This window comes from Lissotriton vulgaris, chromosome 8 (assembly GCF_964263255.1).
Source record: "Lissotriton vulgaris chromosome 8, aLisVul1.2, whole genome shotgun sequence".
Lineage (NCBI taxonomy): Eukaryota > Metazoa > Chordata > Amphibia > Caudata > Salamandridae > Lissotriton > Lissotriton vulgaris.
In genome coordinates, this window is record NC_141696.1 from 150,385,867 (window position 1) to 150,410,787 (window position 24,921).

The following is a 24,921-nucleotide window of genomic DNA, read 5'->3' on the forward strand; positions in this document are numbered from 1 at the left end:
CCTGCTTCAAGCAGGCGCAGGGTTTTGACGCAGCACTGGCCTAAAAGTGCCTGCGTTAAATCTTGTAGATTTCAAGCAGGCACTTTTGCGAGGCGCACCTGCCCCCGAACGCCCACCCTGCACCGGAACGCCCACATGTGGCGCAGGGCTTTACAACGTGACGCATCTTCCTAGATGCGTCACGTTGTAAATGGGTCGCAGGCATGCGCCACGTTTACGCTGCCGTTGCGTGACGCAACAGCGGCTTAAACGTGGCGCAAGCCCAACAAAAATCTACCCCCATGTTTCTCCCCATTCTAAGATGCTAAACCTAGAATGTTGTAGTTTTTCCACTTCATACATTTTGACAGGTTTTACTCATCGAAATATATGTGTTGAAACCCTCCATGTTCTGTACATAAACTTCACACAAGTGTTAATCCTGATTTGTGCACAAACTCCCATTTGAACCTGAATTGGTATTTTTGACCATCAGAATGAAATTCCACGTACTAGTCCTGGGAATGGCTTTAAAAATGTATTTTTATCAGCCATGCTACTACATTTGGTTCTGCTGAGGTAACTAGAAACTGAAACTGCAGCAATGACCTGATTTGCATTGTGATTCCAGTACAAAAATATGCTGTTTGTGTATTTAGAGTGATTTGGTAAAGAAAGCTGCATCTGCAATCTGCATATATTCACTTCACAAGGTTTCATTTTCTACTCAAAACATATTTGGCACAAATGATTTTGATAATTCACTTATTTCTGTTTTCCTGATTCAGAGAAATTACATGTATTTTCTATTGCAGTTTTCCACAGCACAGATTAAACCAGCACTTGCAATGCAATAGGTCTCACATTTACAAGAGTTTGAGCTATTGACATTTTAAGTGACAACGCCTTTTATTTATGTGTTGGTTTTAAAACAGATAAATAAAAGGCATTGTCATTTACAATTCCAATTGCTTAAACTCTTGCAAATGCGAGACCTATTACATTGCAATTGCGTTCAGCGCCAAAGCTATAATAAAAAAATAAAAGAATTAGGAGAGAGCGTGTCCTGTCTGCAACATCCGGCAAGACAACGCTATTTGAGTAAATAGTGCTCTGAGGCTGTATATTAAAGCCTACTGAGTAACAACACACATAACAGGTGGTGTCGCCATGGGACGTTACAAAATGAGACAAGGAGGTACTGAGGAGGGACTACTAAGCCTATTGACCAGTGAACAGCCTCACTTTACAGTGGACTATGACACAAGCCAATGAAAAATATGGGTGGAGAGTGGGCTGGTCTTCAAGTCCCTACCTGAAAACAGCATGCCTCGCAGAGCAGCGCATGTGCTGCCCAGGCTCAACATAAAAACATACACATCTGCTTCCTACTATTTTTGTCCCTGATTTTTGCCTGTAGCAGTTGCAACGTCTAAATGCAACTCCTTCTAAATACTTTTTATTTGGCTCTTTCTCTTCCCTGCTGTCAGGGGGGGGTTTATGCCTTGCTAATAACTTCATTATTAATCTGTATCTTCAATCAAGAGCTACAAGATTGTCAAGGAGATTTTTTTAACCTAAGGGTTTTTCCTTTGGAACCCTCTTAAGAAGACACCTTTCACTTGTACTGTTCAGTGCAAGTAGGCACTATTCAGTGCAAGGAGGCACTGACTTTCTCAGCATCCTGTACTTGACAGAGTCTCACACAAAAAACACTTCGGCAAAAAGAGTTTGCAGGGAGCCTTCCAAGGGACATCAGTTTCTAGTATTGAGTGATTTCAATTGAATGACCAGGGATGCCACAATCTGTCGGTCAGGGCTCTACATCATTTGAGAAAATAATCCCAGTTGGGAGGAAAGAATCAGGTGCTTAAAAATAAGGATTTTGAGGTTACGGGTGAGGTGGGAAATTACAACTAATTTCCAATGGGTAATAGTACATATAATATTAATCGTTAGTTATTAGGTAAGTTGGAAGGATGTTCTGTAGGCTGTCTAAGTCTTCCTGCTCTCCTTGCTAGTGAGTAGCAGTGGTAGCAGAGTTGTCACCAGTGTTTAGAGTGGGGAGAGGTGATCGAGAGCTTATTTGGTGACACCAAGGGCTCTGTGGTGTTTCAGCACTGCAAAGGATTCACCCGTGGGGCCTTATTTATGAAGGCCAAATGCTGCTGTTGCGTCACTTTTCAGTGATGCTGCGGCAGCTTAATCAATGCGCTATACTGCGCCATATTTACAAAGTGCTGCATCTAGGCAGAGCGAATGCAGAGTGGGCGTCCCCCCATGAAAAAGACTCGTAGAAGTGGCACAGTGAAATCTATGAGACTTCTACGACATGATTGCTTCAAATCCTTACCCCACTGCGACATGACTTAGGGAAAAGAAGAAGCAAAGATCTGATCAGTGTGTGGCTATTCCCTCTACTGTTCAGGGCCAGTGGTGTGAGTCTTGATGGACACTTGTGCTCCGTGATTGTGTAAAGTCTAGACTCACTTGTTCACTGTCCCCAAAGAAGACAATTCCACAGGAAATGGTTATAGGCCCTTCTCATTTTCTAGGCAGGAATGTTGAGAAACCTTATAGAACTTGTTCAGTTTTGGAGGTACATGAATGAACCCCCTCCTCTTTAAAATATATAATGAGGGAGGACATGTTCTCCTGCTAGACTTATATTGAAGCAGGCTTTCCCTAGAGACAGCTACATTCAAGACCTAATTTTACAAAACAATCAAACTGCCCCTTGGTGTCACAAGCTGGGCTGCCCATTGGTAATTCATCGGTAAAACATGAGCTAAGTGAGATAAAAAAAACCTATGGACTTATTGGAATATTAAAATAGACTCTGACTCCAGAGATAAGACATTTCCTGCAAAGGAGGCCCACAGATATGGACATCTTACCAGTTCAGACTGTTCAGTTCATGTTCAGTGCTGTGTCTTGTACATAGATAGTGCATTGTAATTGTATTTATGTAGTGCTTATTACACCTGACGAGGCGTTGAAGCGCTTTATGCCATGCAGCATGCTGCTCTGAAACTCAAGGTTAGTGGGTAGTCCGGTGGGTATTGTTTTTAAAAGTTTATATGTATATGAAAGTGATACGGCACAGTATTTCGTACAAAGATAGTAGCATCCTTATAAAATCATTTGTTGATAATTGAGCACTAGCAGAAGTGAATGTTAGGTCTGTTCACAGCTTTGAACATGGCTTAATTATATGCCCGAAGCACCCAAATCCTTAAATCATAATGAACAGGTTAAACAGTGACCATGATGAATATATTCAACCCTGCCCCCCCAAATTCAGCGTTGTATTAGGGTGTGTAGCAGGCTCTTGATGGTCTGTGTATAGTTGAACTGCGTTCCTCATTTGGGCAGACAGAAGGAAGCATCCCCTTTCAAGGTACTTTTTAAGTAGCTGTGCGCTCTCGCTCTATAAATCCCTTCATTCATTCATTCATTGCTCCTCCAGGCCCTGAAAGCTAAACAGGGTGATCTCTGTGAATCAATCACCCATGGTGTGTATCCCTTCATGGTCCCACGGGGTGTGGGTTTAAACGTAACCTTACCCTTTCCAATGGGAAGACCCAGGTGGGGTGCCACCAGGGTGTATATAGCAGCAGTGGAAGTGTGAAGCTCTGCTGGTTAACTAAAGTGCCCCCCAGCAGCTTTTGTTACTAGGGGCCGATATTGCAGCACCGATGCAAAACCGTCCCTCAGGGACAAATCCGGCCCCCATCCTTCCAGCCTCCTGGGGAAACACCCGGTGCCCGCTATGGCCAGTCTTGCTCTGAAGGCTTCGGAGCATCATCATTTTGGAGAGGACTATTCAATTCCATCACTGAGAGTGGCAAAGTAACTCAGAAAGCAGTCTTTCATCGTAGTGAGCTGATTGCTTTCCTTAGTTTATCCTCAAGAAGATCTGTCTTAGCATGGAATATGTCTATTTCCTAAATAATGGAACATGCATTGTGCCCATTAAATAGAGCCATCTCCTAAGGTGAGCTCTCATTGTGGGGCTGTCCTGTCAGAGAAGAACGACATAGAATTTGTTCGAATTGACTTTTAGACCTGAAAGTTTGCAGAATGAGGATAGTGTGGTATTGATGGAGCCAAATCAATCTCTGAATAGATGTATGCACAGGAACATGTTATCTGCGCATAGGGAAACAAGTGTGTTTCATCTCATAGCGGAATGCCCTGTGTCTTCCTAGAGCATCCAGTTTTATTGCTAAGGGTTTGATTGGCAGGGCAAACAAGAGTGGTTACCTGGTAGGTGTCTGATATATTGTGGTCATTTTTTTTCTAGGTCTAGGGCTATCATCATCGTCGTTATTTGTAGAGTACATGGTTACACCAAACAGTGTGTTCCTGCGCTGAAACAATACAAACAGAAGGCGAGCGGAGCTTGGCAAGAGTGGACGGGTTAAGAGAGGGACCTGAAAAGCTATGTTTTCGAAGCTTTGCTTAAGGCTCGTTCAGTAGTGCAAGCCTTCAGGGAGAGCGGAAGAGAATACAATGTTTTTGCAGCTAGTTAGCTGAACAAGAGAGCGCCCATTCTGGACCTCTGGACTCTGGGGACTCTTGCCTTTAGGGTTCATCACTGTTGCAAAGTACGAGATGGGCAATAAGGTGTAGTGAGAGCTCTCAGGTAGCTGGTTCCCTTGTCCCGCCAAATTTTGTCACAGTAACACCTTACCTTAACAATAACTCTCTTTTCCACTAGAAGCCAATGCAAAATTAGCAAAGATCGGATCCAGAGAATGGTCCAATTGATGTGTCGGGTCGCGCACTCTTTGGGTTATAATAACTGTCTCCAACTCGTTGCTAAGTGTTATTGCATCGGGGACCAGAATAGCCCAAAAACGCATATTGCTGTCCCCTAAGACTAATAGTTTAGTGTGGCGTAAAGCTGGTTGAGTTATCTTATCTGCTAGGCTCGCTATACAATGTGCGGTAGGTCCTGGTTGGCGGTAAATTAAGAATCCGGTGATAGTGGTGTTTCCTGCCAAAGTTAGTACAAAAAAAGAAGGCTTCACAGTGGTCAATACTGGCTTCCTTGAGAGAGCTTTTCAATGATAATTTATAGGCAATGGCTATCCCGCCGCCTTTTTTTAAAGATGTGATCCTGTCTTAAAATTCGCGTCTAGTATATCTGGGGCAGAGGTGTCACTTAGCCACGTTTCCGTTAAAAAGAGGATATCGGGTCTTTGCTCCTCAATACGTTTTACTAGTTCCTGCTTATGTTTGCGTAGCGATCTACAATTACGTAGGATGAAATGGAACACATTTTTTTTCAGCGGGGGCCAATTGGGCGGTTGAAATTTAAACTTATAATGTGGACACTCCACTTGGGGAGGTTCCCCAGTTAGATCCCTCATTAGATCCCTTAAATAGCTAAGTGCTGTCTCCGTTCTTAGGCTTCCAAGAAGTTCAGGGGAGTAAATAATCCTAGATTGGGTCATGAAACCGACAGAGGTTCGGGCCCCTGGCCCCGGCTGAATGCTGATGGGCGCAGACAGGCTTGCTTTTGGCACGCCAGCGGCACACCCGCTGCGATTGTCCGTTGCATGTCTGCGCCGCATGCATGCAGAAGTAGCTGCCTCCTGTCTCCAGAGGCATGGCCCAGTCACACCAGTCCAATGAAAGCAGGGCAGGTGGGGAGAGGGAAACATCCTTTACAACGCAACTTTTACAATGCACTACCATTACGACACAACTTTTACAACGCAAGTCATTACAACGAATTGCGCTGAAGGGTGCTCTAGGATAGGGAATAGTTTAATTACTATCCAACACCTTCCCTACTATCCACTGGGACTGGAGTTCGAATAGTAAATTAAACTATTCACTATCCAGCGCCCCCCAACGCAAGCCGTTGTAACGTCTTGCGTTGTAAAAGTTGCGTCGTAATGGCATGCGTTGTAAAAGCATGCGTTGAAACTTCATACAACCGTGGGGAGAACACGCACCATGCCCTCCTCTTGAGGCAGGAACAGGTAAGGACGGGGGGAAGAGCAAAAACTGAGCCAGGCAACTCCGGCACTAAGTGCTATAAGGAAAATAAAAGGGAGCCAGACATCTCCCAGCAAAGAATGCTACAAGGAAAGTATACATTCTGCATCACGCCTATGCAGGGAGGTGAACTCCATTACCAATATAGCCATTTGATATTTAACGAGGTGTTTCGGCATGTGATGAACCTGTTTTGATCCATGTGCGATAGATCAGGCAGGTAGAACAGTAACCTATCAGCCAGGATCCAACTAAAGATCTTGACATCCATATTCAAAATGGACATAGGGCGGTATCAGGATAGCAATTACGGGTTCTGTTTAGTTTTTCCGATTGAGGTGACTATTGCTTCATTAGCATTTGGTGGGGGAGTCCAGTTTGATCAGCTTCTTCAAAAAGTTTCCAGTTTGGGAGCCATGCACACTTCATATGTGGCATAAAATTTGATTGGCATGCCATCAGAACCCGGAGTTTTACCTCGGACAGGGCTCGGCTAGCCTGTCAGAGCGCCTTTTCATGGACTGGTGCATCTAGCATCTTCATGCAATCCATAGAAACAAGGCGAAGGGGAATATTTGAAAGGCATTTTTGTAGGGCTCTGGATGCATGGAAAGTTTCTGATGAATAGAGTTCTTTATAGTATTGTTTAAAGGTGGGGTTAATGTCCCTTTGGGATTAAACTAAGTTGCCCCTAGTGTTTCTAAAGGGGAGAATTGGAGCATCATAAAGGTGGCGGCGAGACAGCCATGGCAATAGTCGACCCACCTTTCACATTCAGTGTGTGTCATGGAGATATAAGCTGCAGTGTCAGACCAGAATAGGTGCTCTAACAAACCTGCGTATTTATGTTTTGGCGGTGTTTAAGCGATCTGCCAAGCTGGGATTTGTCATGACATCATTCTATAGCCCCTGCAAAGAGGACTCTGTTTGTGTCAATTAATTGATGAGTGTTTTATGGGCATCTATAGTCGTACGGCTACAAATACCCCCGCCACTGTGTTTAAAGCGTCCCATTCTATTGATGTAGTGGAGGCAAAGCCTGTGTTTCCCTTATAGCAATGGGTAAATGCTTCATCCAGTGTCCCCTTAAAAACCTGTCCTTGAACCACACTGGTAGTAGCAGCCGTGTTGGCATTGAGGGAGGCAACCGTGCCCCGGGCAACACTCAGCTCCAGTGGATTATGATCTGAGAGTGTTTCCCCAAGATAGGTGGAGTGGAGCCTCTGTCTCTGTAGTGTAGTTGAGCAGAGCATGTGATTGACTCTGATGTATAAAGCATGTGGGGGAGAAAAAAAGGAATATTCTCTTAACTAGGATTCTGGGCTCTCCATGCATCCACCAGTGGCTATTTCTGTAGCTATTCCTACAATGCCGGTGCATTGAAGATCATGGGTGCCCCACAGGGCCTGCAGGGGTTTAGGGGGTATACAGTCATTCAATTGTGTTACCTAGTAGAGAGTTAAAGTCCCCTACAATCAGTGCTTAATTTGTAAAATATGAAGTCCAGGTGCTCTAATGTTTGTCGGAGGCCACACCCATGTTTCCCTGGCTCCACCTACTTCCTCTACTGGCTCCTCCCACTTATTTTATTGGTACTGCTAAAAGTAAGATTTAATACCCAATCTGAATTGCAGCATGTGAGCCTTCCTCATAGTAAGGTTTTGATAGGAGCTCCCAAACTTACACATTTGAAAAAGAAACTTCAATTTAATGACTTTTGGGAATAAGAATTGGAGGCCTAAAGTATTATAGAAAGGTTTTGTTGCAGGCCATGCTAGAGAAATATTTTTACTCCAGAGCAAAACAGAGTACATTTTCAGCATGAACTTGTCCTAAAAATTACAAATATCGCTCAAAGGTGTTGAACAATCACAGACATGTAATGCCCTCTTTGGGAGAATAATGTAGCAGTACTTTAATAAAGGGTGATGATTCAGCTCAAAACATATGATTCAGACATTCTTAATGCACACATGGGTGCAATGCCTGATATTTATATGTTTCTCCCGTCTTCTTTAATTGATTTTTCTTGTCAGAAAGTGTCATTCATAGTCGTTGGAATGACACTCATAATTACATTGAATAGACTGAAATTATGAAAATGGCACTCATAGGAATCTGAAACTTTGGCAGCTATGCGGCAGGTGTCTGTGCCACTGGGCGAAGGGTGCACTGCAAGGAGGACAGAAGGACTTCACAAACTGGCAAATGAAAATTTCCACCGTGAGCCCTGCTGCCAAGAGAAGAGCACTTCCTTCCAGGCCTGGCTGTTCCCTATTTACTCATCCCCAACCTCTGCTGTGAGCTAACCATGCTGCTTCTACCCCTTTCATTTGATCCCACACTGGTAGTGTGTGCAAACGTGGGGAATAAAGAAAGAAAAATTAAATCCATATAGTTGAATATACTTTTATGTCATCATTATACTTTATTCGATATAAAATATCATTAAAGTACAAACATACATACATTGTGACAGGAGAGTAAAAATAAAGATTTAAAAAGAGCGATTTGTAGCTATTTCATGCAATGAAAAAACACATTTAAAAGACAGTAAAAATGCATATATACAGTTTAAAAATGGAATTTTTAAACAATCTCTCAATTGTTGACAGTAATGCGCGAACAAGGGTTCAATTCCTGCAGGCTCTAAACATTCTTGTGGTTTAGCGACTTGGAGCGGATATACCATGCACATGATAGGCATTTAGCGACTCCACATACAACAGCTAGGGAGCTTGTATCAGTTAGAAGGATGCGAAGAGTAACTCTAAAATCTCTTACCCCTAACAACAAGCATACAGATTTCAACCATTTTACTCTCGCGTATTTGTATGCTTTACATCCAAACAAGAAATGTGGTAAGGATTCAGTTTTACATGGGCAACATGGACAGGAGCCATCTGGGGCCCGACTACCTTTCCAACCCTCCACGAATTTGTTGAGTGGAAGTGTCCTGTATCTCATTTTTAAAAAGATAACTCTATCTTTAGGTTTTTGAATAAAATCTAAAAAAAAGGTTCAAACCTCATGATGGGCTTATGCTCTAAGAATTGAGCAGTTAGAGCTCCCCACTTTGTATTCCTGAGTTCCTCAGTCTGGCACCACTCCCAGTAGATTTTCTTAATTACTTGTTTTGGTGGAGGGGACTGAGTAGTCCAGAATTCCGCCAAACTCAGCTTGGTGACCATCTGTTTGAGTTTGGTTAGCCACTGAATCTTGTTCGCATCGTTTAATTCGATAAGTTCGTCCATTACCTGAGCGTAGTTTGCTAGTTCTGGGGTCCTCCTCAGGCGCACCCAGAACAGCAAAGGACGAAGACGAACTATATCTGATACCGAGCGTTTGCCCATATCGTTAAGAAGAGGCTTCAAGGGAGTGGAGGTGGGGGAGGTCGACTAGGTCCCTCAAAAACTTGTTTTCAGCTCTAGTCAAGTCTATTATATTTTCACTGCCCCAAAGTTCAGATCCATAAACTGCAGAAGCCAGTGCTTTTCCTTCGTAGACTGCAAGTGCAGGGGCTATGGGCCTGCTTGCAGACATGCGCTGGCTCCTCAGAATAGCACCAGACACTCTCTTCAGGTTTATCAACATCTTGGAGATGTGAGAGTCCCATTTCATTTTATTGTTTAACCTGATTCCTAGGTAATCAAAATTCTCCACCACCTCCAGGGGAGTCCCATCAAGAGTAATGTTAATTTTGTTTGCCTTCTTTGAAGGGTGCAGGACCATTAACTTGGTTTTAGATGTATTGATGGTCAGCCCACGTTCCTCACAGAACAGACTGAATCTATTCATCAGTTTCTGGAGTCCAGAAGGAATTTTGGAAAGCAAGAGCGTGTCGTCAGCGAAGAGGAGTGTGTGTGTTTTTTCTCCCGCCAGGACCGGGGCATCGGCTTTGTCCTCCCTCAAATGGTTTACCACCCCATTGACAAAGAGGGAGAACAATGTCGGGGCCATCACACAGCCCTGGCGTACTCCTCAATTCACAGGCACTTTCTCTGTTAGCTGACCCTGCCTACCCCATCTAATCTTGGCATAATTATCTTGATGGAGTTTGGCTGTGAACTCTAGTAGGTATCGCGGGAACCCCATGTCCAGCAGCACCCTCCAGAGTTTATCACGAGGGACCAGATCGAAAGCCCTCTTTAAATCAATAAAGGCCAGGTATAGGTTCCCCTTTTTGATGGTTACAGTTTTCCAGTATGTTGCCCAGAACCTAAATACCTGGTCCATTGTGCCCACGCTCTTACGAAACCCCGCCTGGAAGAGGGACAGGATATTCCCCCCTTCTAACCATGTGTTTACTCTGTTTATAATGACCCTGCCAACTATTTTTTGAACAACATCAATTAAACTGATTGGCCTGTAGTTTGCAGGGTCCTCCCTGTCCCCTTATTTGTAGATTGTCACTACTTCAGCCCCCTTCCATGAATCTGGAACAGGGTAACCATGGAGAATTATGTTCATTAGCGGGGCAATATAGTCGGACCACAGTTTAGGATCATGCAAATAAAGGTCACCAGGTAGGCCATCGGGGCCAGCGGCTTTAGAGGGGACGATAGTCCTGATTGCCTCAGAAACTTCCTGTGCTATAAAGGGCTCTGTTGCTGCTAGATCTTCAGTGGATAGGGAAACCAATGGTTCTCTCCAAGATTGACATTTCTCCTCTTCTACACAATAAAGACTAGAGAAGTGGGAGTGCCATTGGTGCTCAGTTATGTGATTGGGGAGTGGCTCTTCTCCTTTCCTATCTTACTTATTTATCAAAGACCAAAACTGGATAGAATTCCTCAAGGTTGCGGCGTCCTTAAGCTGCTGCCAATAGTCTTCCTCCCATTCCTTCTTTGCGTTAATGGTGCAAGCTTTGTAATCCCTTCTGGCCATCCGCACAGCAATGGGATCATTATTCCTAATTGCATTTGCTATAGCCTGCCTCTTTATTCTGCATCCTGCAGTGTACCAAGGTGTGCCCACTTTTAACTTATTTTTCTTATTACCTACTTTGGTGTTTTCCATAACAAAAAATTAGCCAATTTTCTCTGTTAGATCTTTATAGGCGTCAATGAAGTTGGCACACTTATCATTGGTATGCAGCAGGTTACAGGATATGAGTTCCATGGTTCCTGTTTCTACTATTTCTTTAATGCGAATTAGGTTCTCTTCTTGACATGGCACCATATTCCATTTTAATTTACGCTTGCAGTTAGACAGTCTAACCCAGGGTGGTGTGGAGTGCAAAAAAACGATGGATTTAGGCCCAGATCCTTGTACTGGGGTGAATGTTTGACATTGTTCTACATTCTGTCCATCAACTGTGTTTTTTGCAATTTTCACCCCGAGTGTGCTGGGTATACTCAGACGTGAGTACCAGGCTCTCCACACCACTGGAGTCATGCTATCCAGGCTGATAGCCAGAAACCGGTCCTGGGATGCTTGATTCCGGTCTGGGAAAGACATGGCTTGGTAGTTCGGACTGGACTGTTCCCATGAGACACAGGGTCAGAGCTGATTTGCATATAGCCAGTGTCTAACCCAGGGTGGTGTGGAGTGCAAAAAAACGATGGATTTAGGCCCAGATCCTTGTACTTGGGTGAATGTATGACATTGTTCTACATTCTGTCCACCAACTGTGTGTTTTGCAGTTAGACAGAGCCACCTCTTGTGTGGTCATTAGTGGGCCTATTATCCCTGCCCTTTCATCACCCCAACTAAGTTCCATACAGAGCGGATTGTGGTCACTATCGTGTGTCTGCCTTCTTCCATGTCAATTAGTTTATTCCATGAACCTATGTCGAGCAGAATATAGTCAATGCGAGATGGGCAGCTGAGTTTATTATAGGTCATTGCACTGTTGGGATCTGAGATTGTTCTACCATTAAGGGCACGTAAGTTGCGTTCTTTTGTCAAGGCATTTAGTTGAGTTACTCTAGGTGTCCATTTTTTGATTACGGTAATGATAAGGACGGTATAGACTGATTAAAGTCCTCATCATTAGATCCTGTCAGGTCTTCCTCGCTGAGGGGTTCATATGTACAATTAAAATCTCCCCCTACAATTACTCCAGATTTTGGGGAAATGGCTGCTAGTTCCGCATCCAGTACCACTATAGTGGGTGAGGTCTGGCCTCCCGGAGATCCTCTAGCATACACATCAAATAGCTCCATTGAGCTTCCACATTGGGGGGCCTTAACAGTAATGTGAAGAAAGTCATGAGAAGATAAAGTGTGCACAGTCACTGTCCAGTTCAGGGCCCCCTAATCCATACCAATAGACCTCCTGATGGGCGGCCCCTTCCTGTACTAGAGGCAGGAATAAAGTGGGAGGAATAGCCACACTTAAACAGGGGAGATGTGCTCCAAGTTTCCTGGAACATGCAGATGTCAAAGCTGTCTACAAAAGCATTCCATTCAGGGTTTATCATATTCTTTTGGAGCCCCGCTATGTTCCAGGAAAATACTTTGATGGTGTTTGTATTTAAATTTACCACTGTCTCCTTGTTGGCCACTTCAGATGTTATACTTTCTTCTGCTATTAAGTAATGATTCGGGGCTTTAGCCACTTCCATGTTGTTTTCTTCCCCACCAATTGATATCCTCTGACAGTCAGTCTATTTTGTTAAGTCCTGACGCTTCATCGGCACTGGATCTTTATAAATTAGGTATTGATTGGCTGAAGGGAGCAGCACTGTATGAGAATAATATGTGGAATATGAGATGTGTTTTTCTCTTGAGTCACTTGTTATGCAGCATTAACTCACTGGGGTAGTCAGGTTGGAACTTGGTAGTCTGACTTCATATAGTATCGGTCCCCTCTCGAGCATTATTTTTCTGAAAGCATCACTACATCACACTGGTGTGTGCCACGCAGTGTGATTCACTTCTGCGCTTATCACGTCCTTTCAGAGATGTCTGTCTGTGATTGTACAAGTAAAGTTAAGCGGGCCAACGTTTACCCTATGTGATTATTATAAGCTTTTCCTCTGATTCAATTAAGCAAAAAACATTCTGTTTTTATGGTTAAGAACTCGTATTCACACAGACCCCACTTGTTCCTTGAACCAGGAGTTGGAAGGGCCAGAATTGTCTATTGATTTTATTATATGAATGTGTTTTTGCATATTGTAATTAATATTTATGATTTTTGAATTTTGTTTTCTCTGTCATAGAGATTGCTAGGTACTAACGGATCTGTTACACATGACTTCTTACTCCTGCCTGGCCTGGTTTGGTGTGTGGATTTTTACTTAATAAATAAATAAATGATGATAACATTTGTAAAACTGTTTACTCCCTAATTGCACATTCTACATTCATAGCAATTATTTAAATCATTAATATTCCAGAATAGAGACAAAGCCCTTGTATGAGAACAGAAGTTTAAACAAAATGCGAAATTCAGTTTGTTTTTTAAACAAGACTAATATGATGAATAATACACATTTTGTTTTAAGATCAGATTTTATTGGACTGATGAGATGTCATGACCTTATATTAGCGTTGGAAGGGCATGCAGAGCAGAGGATGACAGCGCCAAACTCAAAATCTGAGCTCTGATTGAAAAGAGATAAAAATGCTAAACATCGACAGCTATTGCGTCACAGCACTGCAGATTTAAAGTATCTGGTCACCACAGTACTGGCACACTCTGCTAAACTCTGCACAGAACGGGCCTCCAGGGCCTCGGGCCATCCAGCAAATCAAACACATATCAAACGTGGCCAGCTGCTGGCAACGGGAAAACATCACTGAAGCTAAATGTGCAATGAAGGAAGTCAAATTAAACATCACCCGCAAACTGAGTGAGAGCGGCCATGCAGAAACAGAAGGAATAGCCCGCCGCCCAACAGGTCCGTACCCCATGTGACATCAGGAACCAGTGAGCACCACTGCATGCACAAACAACCACGAGTCTTGGGGACGACGGTAGCATAGAAATAAACTTTCAACTGGCGCATGCCACTATATTGCAATGCACAAGCACACACACAGAGATGAAACACAATGAAAAACAGTACCGGCCTCATTTATGAGGCTGTGCGTCACTTTTACGCCGACGGTGCGTCACTTTTTGTGACGCACCAGTGGCGTAAAAAATGCGCCTTGTTGCGCCATATGTACAAAGTGACGCATGTAGGTAGATGCGTCACTTTCTAAACCCCTGCGCCATATTATACCTGCGCCAGGTATAATGTATGCAAGGGGGGCGTTTTGACGCATGAAAGGGTCATGGAAGTGACGCAGTGAAATCTATGAGATTTCACTGCGCCACTCCTAGGACATAAATGCATCAATTTCTTACGCCTGCCTCACAGCAGGCGTAAGACTGACGCAGGCTCTTTCACATGGGGCTTGCCCCATGTCAAAGGACACAATGCTGGAGTTGCGTCACTTTTGTGACACACTCCAGCAATGCGTCACTTTTGCGCCATACAGATACGTCAGAAATACTGACGTATCTGTAACTCCTTGCGCAATGATGCATCATACTGTAAATATGACGCATCATTGGTGTCGCAAGGAGGGCGCAATGAAAAGTGACGCATCGCTGTTTTGACGCAACGATGCGTCACTTTTCATAAATGAGGCCCTACATTTTTATGAATAAGTATTAGGGGTTAGGTTAAAGGCTCTGCTCTTCCTGCCTCCTAATGGCCTGGGGCATTGCAATTGCTCACGGTGCCCGGCGCCGAAGATATGATTCCTCAGGGCAGGCCTCAAACTCGGTTCACTTAATACCAAGTAAGTCTGTTTATTACCAAGCAGCGTTGGTTTGTCTACTCACGGTTACTGGTGGGTGGTGCTGCCTTTCTTAATAATAGTATAGGGTTTAAGATGCCGGCAAGGGAATTTATCCGTCAGGATAATTTCCAGATTCAGACTTGCATTCTAGTTTCTTACAATAATCTGATCAATCAAATTGATATCTTATATGACTATAGTCAAATGTTCTGACAATCAATTCAACAGAGAGACTATTCAGGTGATATAGTCTAAGTAAAGATGAAAAACACACGGGATAATCTTTTTTGAAAAAATATTTCTTATTTATATTGCTCATAAATTCATAGGGTACATATCAACAATTCACGTTGATTTCAATGCTTACAAATGAACAAGAGGTTTGACAATTCTTCCTATAATTCATCTGAAAAAAGTCCAATCCATGATAAAAACAGTAAGTGACATCTATCTTTCTTAAATAAAACGGTCACTTATACAAATATTCACACATGGAGAAATGGACTATGTAGGCATCTTAAGCCCTATACTGTTAGGGGCACATTTACGTTGCCTGACGCATCTCTGCAAATCAGTAGAGATGCGCCAGGAAAGATACGTCACGCACATCCATCCTTGCGCCACCCATGATGCGTCGCATTTACAATGCGGCACACCATGGTGCAAGGAAGGGCAGATGCGTGACGCATCTTTTGGCTTACGGGCGGCGCATTGCTGGAGTCGCGTCGCAAGCGCGATGCAACTCCTGCAATGCACAGGGGCCACCCATACATTACATGGTGCGTCACTCCTTACGCCTGGGCGTAAGAAATTGACGTAGCAGCTTTGGGAAAGTGACTCAGTGAAATCTTGTAGATTTCACTGAGTCACTTTCCAGTGGCGTTCCTGTAACGGAACGCCGCCCCCCCCCCCTGCACCGGAACGCCTACATGAAACCTGACGCAGGTTTCATCTGGCGCAAGGCCATACACCGTGACACATCTCCATAGATGCATCATGTTGTAAATGCCTTGTTGGGATGTGCCACGTTTACGCCCCCTTGCGTGACGCAACAGCGGCGTAAACGTGGCGCAAGGGGCTCGTAAATCTGCCCTTAAGTACCTGCCTAAGCCCGCAAGGGTATATTGGGTTTTCCAACCCTCCACCGCCTTTCTTAATAAGCCTACTGCAGCCTACCCTCAACGTCGACTAAACTTCTGGTGACTCGTGGGGTGCGTGTGTGCCCGGGCATGGTGTTTTTAAAAAGATCTACGCACACTGCCTCACAGCCCCAACCCCCGGAAGAACCAAATCCAGCCCAATCAGTGTCCCACCCACCGGCAACACGGAACTAAGGGCCTTAGGCAAATTTACATTTGGATATGGTGTGAATCTTTATATTATTCGCTCTCGCTGCTGCAACACTGTTCACAAGGGACTCGGGAGACGAACACCACTGTTTGCTGTGAGTCAGTTAAGTAATTATATTTTACTTTGGCACAATACTATTTCATGTGCAGATGTCAGGTGTAGACCCGGCCCGAGAAATAAGTGCCGGTGCCAAGCACCGGAAAGCACCGGCACAAATTAAGCACTGCCCACAATACCAAAAAGTTGGTCCTTGACCAAAATGTTTCGACCCTCAGAAACTATACCGATGTTATCAGCTGCGAAGGGAGCCCGGGCGCTCACCCAGATGGTTGCACTTCTAGCATACAAAAAGGTTGTACTAAATAATTGCCTCTCTATTTGCACTTTAAAGGATCCAGCTCTCTTTTACTTAGATGTGTTTCTTGCCGGATAGCCACCTGCATGCCTCGTCTAATCAAGTGAGCTCAGGTTTTTAGTGCTTGCTGGCGGATCCATCCTCCTGACATTCCGGGCTGTTAGTGCATAGGTATTCCGTATCCCGGTAGTGGGTAAGGAATAGTGCAGTGTATTGAGAGTGATTGTGCAATGCCTCTGGTGGGTGGGGGTTAGAGTACCATATATCCAGGCGGGAACAGGTAAACAGAGTTGCGGCATCCTCAGACATCGTATCCATCGCCCCCAAAAGAACCCCTCCCCCTAAGAAACTCACAAAAGGGTATAGACCATCAAGAGCACAGCAGCCAGACAGGTGCCAGTCTCACATCACACAGCACTGGTAACTCCACTGGCTCCCGATACATAAACATGAACAATTCAGGCCTCTCACCCACACATACAAATCACTCTCAGCACAAGCCCAGTGTACTTGAACAGCCACTTGCATCTCCACCATCCCTCCAGGCACCTCTGCTCGGCTGAACTCTCACTAGCACACCTACCGCACATACATGTCCTCCGACACCACATGGGAGACTCCTCATTTCATCTTGAAATCCGCAAGAAGCCTGAGACTTGGCTCTTCGAGCAAGACCCCAGGCAGGCTGCCTTCACTCACCTGCAAAGGCCCAGGATACCCTCAAGAGTGAAGGTGCACTATAAACATTTAGATAAGATGAGACAAGATGAGACGAGATATGATAAGAGAGGAGAGGAGAGGAGAGGAGAGGAGGGGAGGGGAGGGGATGAGAGGAGGGGAGGGGAGGGGAGGGGAGGGGAGGAGAGGAGGGGAGGGGAGGGGAGGGGGAGGAGAGGAGAGGAGAGGAGAGAATTTCATTGTAGAGTTTGCTTGGGAGCTGTAACAGGAGAATTTTCAGAGAAGTGCAAAGCTGCATGGCCTTTTAACTGCAGCTGGGCCGCTGACATACATATAATGCCATCTGCAGTTTGCGGCGTGATCTGGGGCATTGTTGATGAATTATTGCTTTATTTAGTGCCTGGCAAGTCCTTGTCTGAGCCTGGATGCCTACAAAAGCCAGTAGCATTGCTGAGCGCGGCTGCAGTGGCAATGGCTGCCTTATGGCCATTCCGGGCCTGTGATTGGGATGGTGGTGTTCGAGTGCAACTTTTTTAGTGACACATTTTTTTTTGTGCCTGAGATTTTAGACGGAGAAGAGACACCAAGAGAAAGACATTAGAGGAGACTTTCAAATGCATTCTAATGTGTTATTGTGTAAACTCCAGTATACTTTATGACGTACAGCACTACTGTGTACAGAGAAGATACATAGGGCCCGATGTGGGTAGGCCGTTACCGATCGGTAACGGCCGAAAATACCGATTTTTGGCCCTTACCGATCGGTAAACAGCCATCGAGATGTAGGGAACCAAAAAAATTAATAATCGGAGTGAAAACCGAATCGGAACGAGTACCGATTGGGAAAGAATCCGATACGTACATACCGAAAATCGGATATGTAACGAATCGGTAACACACCGATTCGTATGCAAACACCGATTCGGTCCATGTACCGAATCGGTAGTGACACCGAATCGGAAAATAACCGATTCGGTCCATGTACCGAATCGGTAGTGACACCGAATCGGAAAATCACCGAATCGGTCCATGTACCGAATCGGTAGTGACACCGAATCGGAAATTCACCGATTCGGTCCATGTACCGATTCGGTAGTGACACCGAATCGGAAATTCACCGATTCGGTCCATGTACCGATTCGGTAGATAGACCGAATCGGACATGAGCCGAATCGGAAAACATACCGATTCGTATGAATCGCCGATCGGGAAATTCCCCGATTCCGACAGATGGGGAGATGTAGGGAGGCACAGAAACACCGAAATCGGCTCAGAATCGGTAGAATTCACTCGGTATTTACCATGGATTCCAATCAGGTGGTAACCAACTCCAACCCATATAAACAGCCCCAAAATGCATTGCAACTTGCAGGATGGCAGCTTTTTATGTCATTGCGAGGCGGCTACGGCTACAGCAGGAAGGACAGAGGGAATGGCTAAGAAATGAACAGGTCTACAGACAGAGGATAACCCTGTTCATGCTCACAGAGGCAGAGATCCTACAGAGATACAGGCTGGACTCTGACACCATACTTGAGCTCATCAGGGATCTCAAACCATTCTTGGACCACCACACCCCAAGGGCACACGCCATCCCTGCGCACATCCAGGTGCTATGCAGCCTACACCTGCTAGCGTCTGGCAGCTATCAAAGTGGAGTTGCAGCGGCAGGAGGGGTGAGCCAGAGCAGCCTGTCAAGGTTCTTCCACACATTCCTTGACGCCATGATACACAGGATGGACCAATACATCTCTTTCCCTGCAACCCACGCAGAACTGCTACAAACTAAAGCTGACTTCTACCAGATGGCACAATTTCCCCAAATCATTGGTTGCATAGATGGCACGCACATTCCGATTTGCCCACCAGCGGACACCGAATACATATACCGCAATCGGAAGTCTACACACACCATCAACGTGCAGGTGATCTGCAATGCAAAGTGCACCATCACAGACCTGGTAGCAAAATTTCCAGGGAGTACCCATGACTCCTATATTTTCCAACAGAGCGGCATCTATGCACGGCTGATGGCTGGCGAATTTGGTGAAGGATACCTCCTAGGTGAGACACATCATCAGACCCCCATAACACATAGTAGCTAGGTGGAATACATGTATGCATGTGTGTAATGTTACCCCTTTCTCTTCCAGGCGACAGTGCATATGCCCTCCGCTCATTCATACTCACCCCCTACCTCAACCCCTCCACACCCAACCAAAGGAGGTATAACCGGGCCCACATACGCACAAGGAATGTTGTCGAACGGACCTTTGGCATCTGGAAAAGTAGATTCAGATGCCTGCACAAGAGTGGAGGTGCAAGGCAGTATACCCCCATCACCTGCTGCAAGATCATAGCTGTATGTGCAATGTTACACAACCTTGCGGTGAAGAAGGGCACTGAGGTGGAGTTGTCTGACTACGAGGACCATGACGACGACGAAGCTGTGCCATTGACACAGCCAGCTGGGGTGTGTACGCCAAGTGATGGCAGATACAGACGTGAGGAGATTACTGAAAACTATTTCTGAGTGAGTACAGATGCAAAGACAGCTAAATGGTTGTTGGGAAAAAACACATTTTAATACTGTTGCAACACAGTTACTGCACTGATGTGCAACAAAAAAATGGTGTAATGGAAAAGAAAACAAAAGTCCAAGGTCCAGGTTGCCTCACCCGCCCTTGCAAGGCTATTTCTTTGGTTACAACAAGGCAGGGTTGCTGAACTGTTCCTAAGCGTGACTAAAGGAAAGAACTAGCTGGCGTGACCAAAGGTGTAAGTGTAACACCCAAGGGCATCCATTTTGTTGGATGGATTTGCCTCACACACCCCGAAGGATGTCATGCTTCATCATCGGCGGTTGCTCCTCGTCGGGGAGGCGGTGCAATCCCCGACGGGCTCACCTCAAAGAGGGGCTCTTTGGCGGAGATCTTTTTCCAACAGCCTTATGGTGAGGTGTGGGTGTGTGGGCAGGGAGGTAAGTGATAGTGAAAAAGGGATATTTAAAATGTAGCTAAGGGTACCGGAATCAATTTTATTCTGGGGGTCCCTCGCTGCAGTTAAAAACAGGGGGCTAGCTCACTAGGAGTCAACGAGCATAGTCAGGTGAACCTAGATGGGGCTAGTGGTGAAGACGGTCGACATGTTTCTCGCAGTGGGCAATAGTTACCCGCGATTCATCAGGACCTATAAAAAGGTGATTTACAACATGCTGGTGTCATGTGTGAGTTTGTCTGTGTTTTACCTCTGTGGGGGTTGTCCTATGCCTATTTATCAAGAACTACCAGCCACCAGAGGGGTCGGCGGGAAAAGGCATCAAGGATGAGTCCAAAGGTCAAAACTCTAATCGCTTGTGCCTTGGCTGCATGACCTACCCTTCTCCGCCGAGCTCGAGAGTAACCGGGCGCAGCTGCGCTACATCGTGGGAATTCTCGGGCAGCCACACGCTACCACAAACGGATTAAGACCCCCCGGGCAGCTCAGTAGTACAGCAGCATCACTCACCATGAGTGCGCTGATGCCTGCGCAGTGCTGCGGCTGAGGCTCCCACCTCCGAGGCGCCTTCTCCTTTGCTCCGCTCTCCCATTCACTGCGGGGGCACGCTGGTTGTGTGCGCGGCCGGATGGCTCCACACTCCGAAGTACTTCACTGCAGAGTGCGGGAGATAAGCGGCACCGTGACGAGTTATGAGCAGCACATTAAGCAAAGCAACATGGGCTAAGTTGGTAGCAGACAAAAGGCTGATGCAGGCGAGAACTAGAAGTGCGCAAACAAAAACTGCAGCCGAAGGAGTATTTGCTGCATTAGAGCTGGACGGAAAACGAAGACACCGTGGAGCAGGGGAAAGTGAAAGTGTGCCATTCGCGGGTTGTAGCACGCCGTGAGCGTGCACACCGGCGTGGCCTGCGGCTCGTGCCCAGTGGCGGCGCGTACAACGCGGTAAAGCAGGCGCGGCTGCAGTTCAGCAGGGGAGAGCGGTTGTCGCTGTCCAAGATGACCAGCGGGCCTTTTCAGGAGTACATGCCTGCCCAGCCAAGGGCCCAGAGGAGCCACAGCACACGCATCTTGGGCATCATTCTACCGGTAACAGCGCTGCTGGGCCCGTAGGAGACAAGCCATAGAGAAGGCAGAGGGAGGGAAAGCATGCCATGCTTGTTGTTGAGGGAGACGAGTACGCGTGTAGGGGCGGGCGGAGGGGGGGTGTGGGTGGTTTTTTTTGGTGGGGTGCATGTGTGTTTTGGCGCAGTTACTGCATGCAGCTGAGAGACGTTTGTAATGGTTGGTGAATTTAGAAACTTACTGTTATATATGAGGCAATCTTTACACAGCACGGCAACAGTTCACAGTCGCAATGGAGCGCGTGTTCAAGCGTGCGTCCCGATCCGATCCGGCCTGCAGCCTGTGCATACCCATCTCCTGTCTCCCTTGAGAGCCCTTGAAAGCATAGTCGACGACTATAGGTCTCGCAGCGACAGCGCTTCACGCTGCGTCGCAGGTGCGAGACCTGCGATGAAGTATATTCCCACAGGACACCAAAAAGAAGCGAAAATAAATCAGGGATGCACCTATCTTGCTGCGAGTGCTAGCGCCGGGTGGGGGAAGTGGCTAGTAGAAGCCCGGTTCACGAGACAATCCTGGTGCCAGCAAACTCGCGAAGAGTAGAGACAGTGCGAGGCCTGGGTTCTCAAACAGTCTGGGCCACGTTCCAGGTAATGCAGCACTGCCACCTAGTGGCCATTTAGAAGTACAGCATCTGCAATGCAAAATAAAGTGCAGCAGAACTAGAGATTCAGCCAAGAGTGCCTAGGGCACACAGATGATTACCAGGTTGGGAAATGCACAACAGCGGCAGTTCAAAGCATCTGCACACACAGAGGATCAGTGGCAACTCTACAGTGAGCAGAGCACAGCAGTGCACAAAGGAAAATAACAGTTCTGTCCGCAAGATAAGGAAGGTCACCCAGGCATAAGTTATAACAAAAGGATGATGCCCAGAAAGACTGCATGCATGCTGCACCAGTTTCAAAGCTAAGGGAGAGACCTATACCCCAACGCTGCAAAGGAACCCCGAAAGGAATACTGCATCCACCCCAGCGAGTAGTGTGCAGGACACTGGCAAGCAGAGGACATTGGAGGTAAAGAACAGTGACACTTGCGTGAATGAACGCAGTGACGCCTACTGGCTGAAGGTGGTCACTGCAGCAGGACAGACGACAGTGAAGCACTACACATAGACACTGGGCAAAAGCCAAGACAATAGCCCAAATCAGCAAGTCACTGAAGGGACGGAAGGGCGCAATCAGAAGCGCACTGAAGCACTGCGACTGCAGAGAGAAGAAGAAGAGGTGGTTGCGCAGACCACCAGAAGCACGAAGACCCGCAAAAGGTGGAAGAAGCCAACCGGTCAGTTGGTCGCAAGGAGGAAGTAGCTGACCTGCCAGTTTGGTCGCAAGGAGGAAGAAGCCGACCTGCCAGATGGTCGCAAGGAGGAAGAAGCTGACCTCCCAGTTTGGTCGCAAGGAGGAAGAAGCTGACCCGCCAGATGGTCCCAAGGAGGAAGACGCCAACCTTCCAGATGGTGTCAAGGGTGAAGCCGACCTGACAGATGGTCGCAAGGAGGAAGAAGCCAACCCGCCAGAGGGTCGCAAGGTTGACGCCGACCTACAAGAGGTCAGAGAGAAGGAAGAGATCTGACAAGAGGTCCAACAAGAACAATGGAGAAGGACCCCAGGAGAGGTCCGCGAAGAGGACCAGGAAGAGACGGATGGGAAGTCTAATGATATTAACTGGATGTCAGAAGTAATCAAATGAAAGAAGGTCACGACGACAGGTCTAGCCACAGAGCGAAGTGAAGGCAGTGTCCTAGTATTTGGACAAGACCAGGGGGAAATGTGTGGAGTGCACGCTACATGGAGAGCCTGGTTAGGGCAAACAGGCATGAGAGAAGACCAGACCACGTCGCGAAGGAAGGAAAAGAGAAGACAGAAGTTGAGTGGCAAGACTCCATGGTGAAGAAGAAACGTATCTATGAGAAGAGTAAAGAAGTGTGGGACAAGTCAACTCACACACCAGAAGGGAAACACCCGAAGCCAAAAGTGCAAAGGGGCCTGAACATTGGAACACAGTGCCTGGAGAACATCAGTATCACTCGGAGTACATATCTACTTGCAAATCCTTAGATCACCCGGTGACGATGGAGGCAAGCAGGCCGGTCCATTGGTAGCAATCACCTCTGGGATGGAACGGACACAGGACTGTGGATATCCAAGGGGCAGAGGCCTCAGGGACACCAGTGGCAGCGGGTCATGATACGAGAGATGGACTGTTGGAGCTTGCTCTGGAAATCCTGGGAGGACAAACGTAGCATGCAAAGGAACAAATGCCAACAACACCTTTTTCAGGTGGAGCTTGGGACACGGAGAAAGGACCCGTTTCGATTCCTCCAACGTGGTTGGAGCGACAAGGCGGAAGTCCACCAGTCCAGTGGAAGCCTGGCAGCAAAGGGCCTCCGTGTCGTCCGGTGAGAGGGGACACCCACGAGAGAGGGACATCCGTGACAGGGTTGTCCTGCAACTGCAAATCCCGTTGGAGATAGAGAATCTCCAGATGGAAAAAATACTTTAACCAGGACGGTACAGTGGAAAATAACACATACCTGATCCACCCTCATTCCATCTGCACATTCACTGTATGTGGAACAGGAAGAGAGAGACTGTAGAGCACACTTCCATGCTGTGAGTCCAAGAAAAGACTACATCCACAGGGCACCCTGACATCGTGCCATGGAGAACTGGTGGCCTGACGGTAAGGACACCATCGTCAGCGGTTGGCCAACAGTGAAAGAGACGCCGTGGAAGTCATTGTTATTTGTGTTGTGTTTTGTTTGCAAATTGTATTCTCTCCCAAATGTTCTGACTTCTTTGTTTTGACCTTCATTAAAGTTTGGGAGGGATGCAGTATCTGGCTGGATACGTTCTAGCGTTTTGCCTTGCTGTACCACATACTGTACACCCATCCACCACAGGTGTCACCAGTCAGGTGACCCTGACAATAAAAGAGGCCAAGCGCACATACTCTGGGCCAGTTATGCACCCATACCAACTGTGTCTGCGTGGGCCTTCTCTGCGTATGTGGGCCTAGCGCCTGCCAACTCTACACTCTCTTCCACTGCAGAAGCTTTCCCAATGCTACAGGCTATGCTGCTAAGACATACGCAGCTCCTCTCACCTGCGGGCACTGCAGACCTGGGTGCAGGGCCTCTTCCAATGCTGGTGTGACTCAGCAAATGACTTCTCATTGCCCTAGCACCAGCTCCATTGTAGGTGCAGTCTCTTGGTTTCCCTGCTTAGGGCGAGGTCACAGGGGCACTTTCAGGCTTGTTGCTGGTGCCGGGCTGATACACTGTTTGTGTTTGGTCTTGCTCTAGCTTCCAGGTGTGAGGGGTGAAGGGCACTCTTTACTTGTGGCCATGTCTGCCTGGGGCCTAGTATTGCAGTGAGGCTCGTTCAGATGGCAGCCCTATCAACTGGATACCGGTGCCGCTTGCGGGTGATTGTAGGGATCTTTGCCCAGATGGGAGTGTTCACTTGCTTTACTGGGAGGTTGCTCCTCTTCTTGCCGGAACAAATGGCAGCAGGATCAGGCAGCTTACGAATGCTGCACCAGGTTGTGGCATTTCCTGTCATGAGCCCTGTCCTACTGGGGGGGGGGGGCACAGAATACACCCACAGCACTCTGCAGATAGTGCTGCCTGTTTCACACCATCACTCTGCAGGCAGATGGCTCAGCAAAATGTTGGTGACA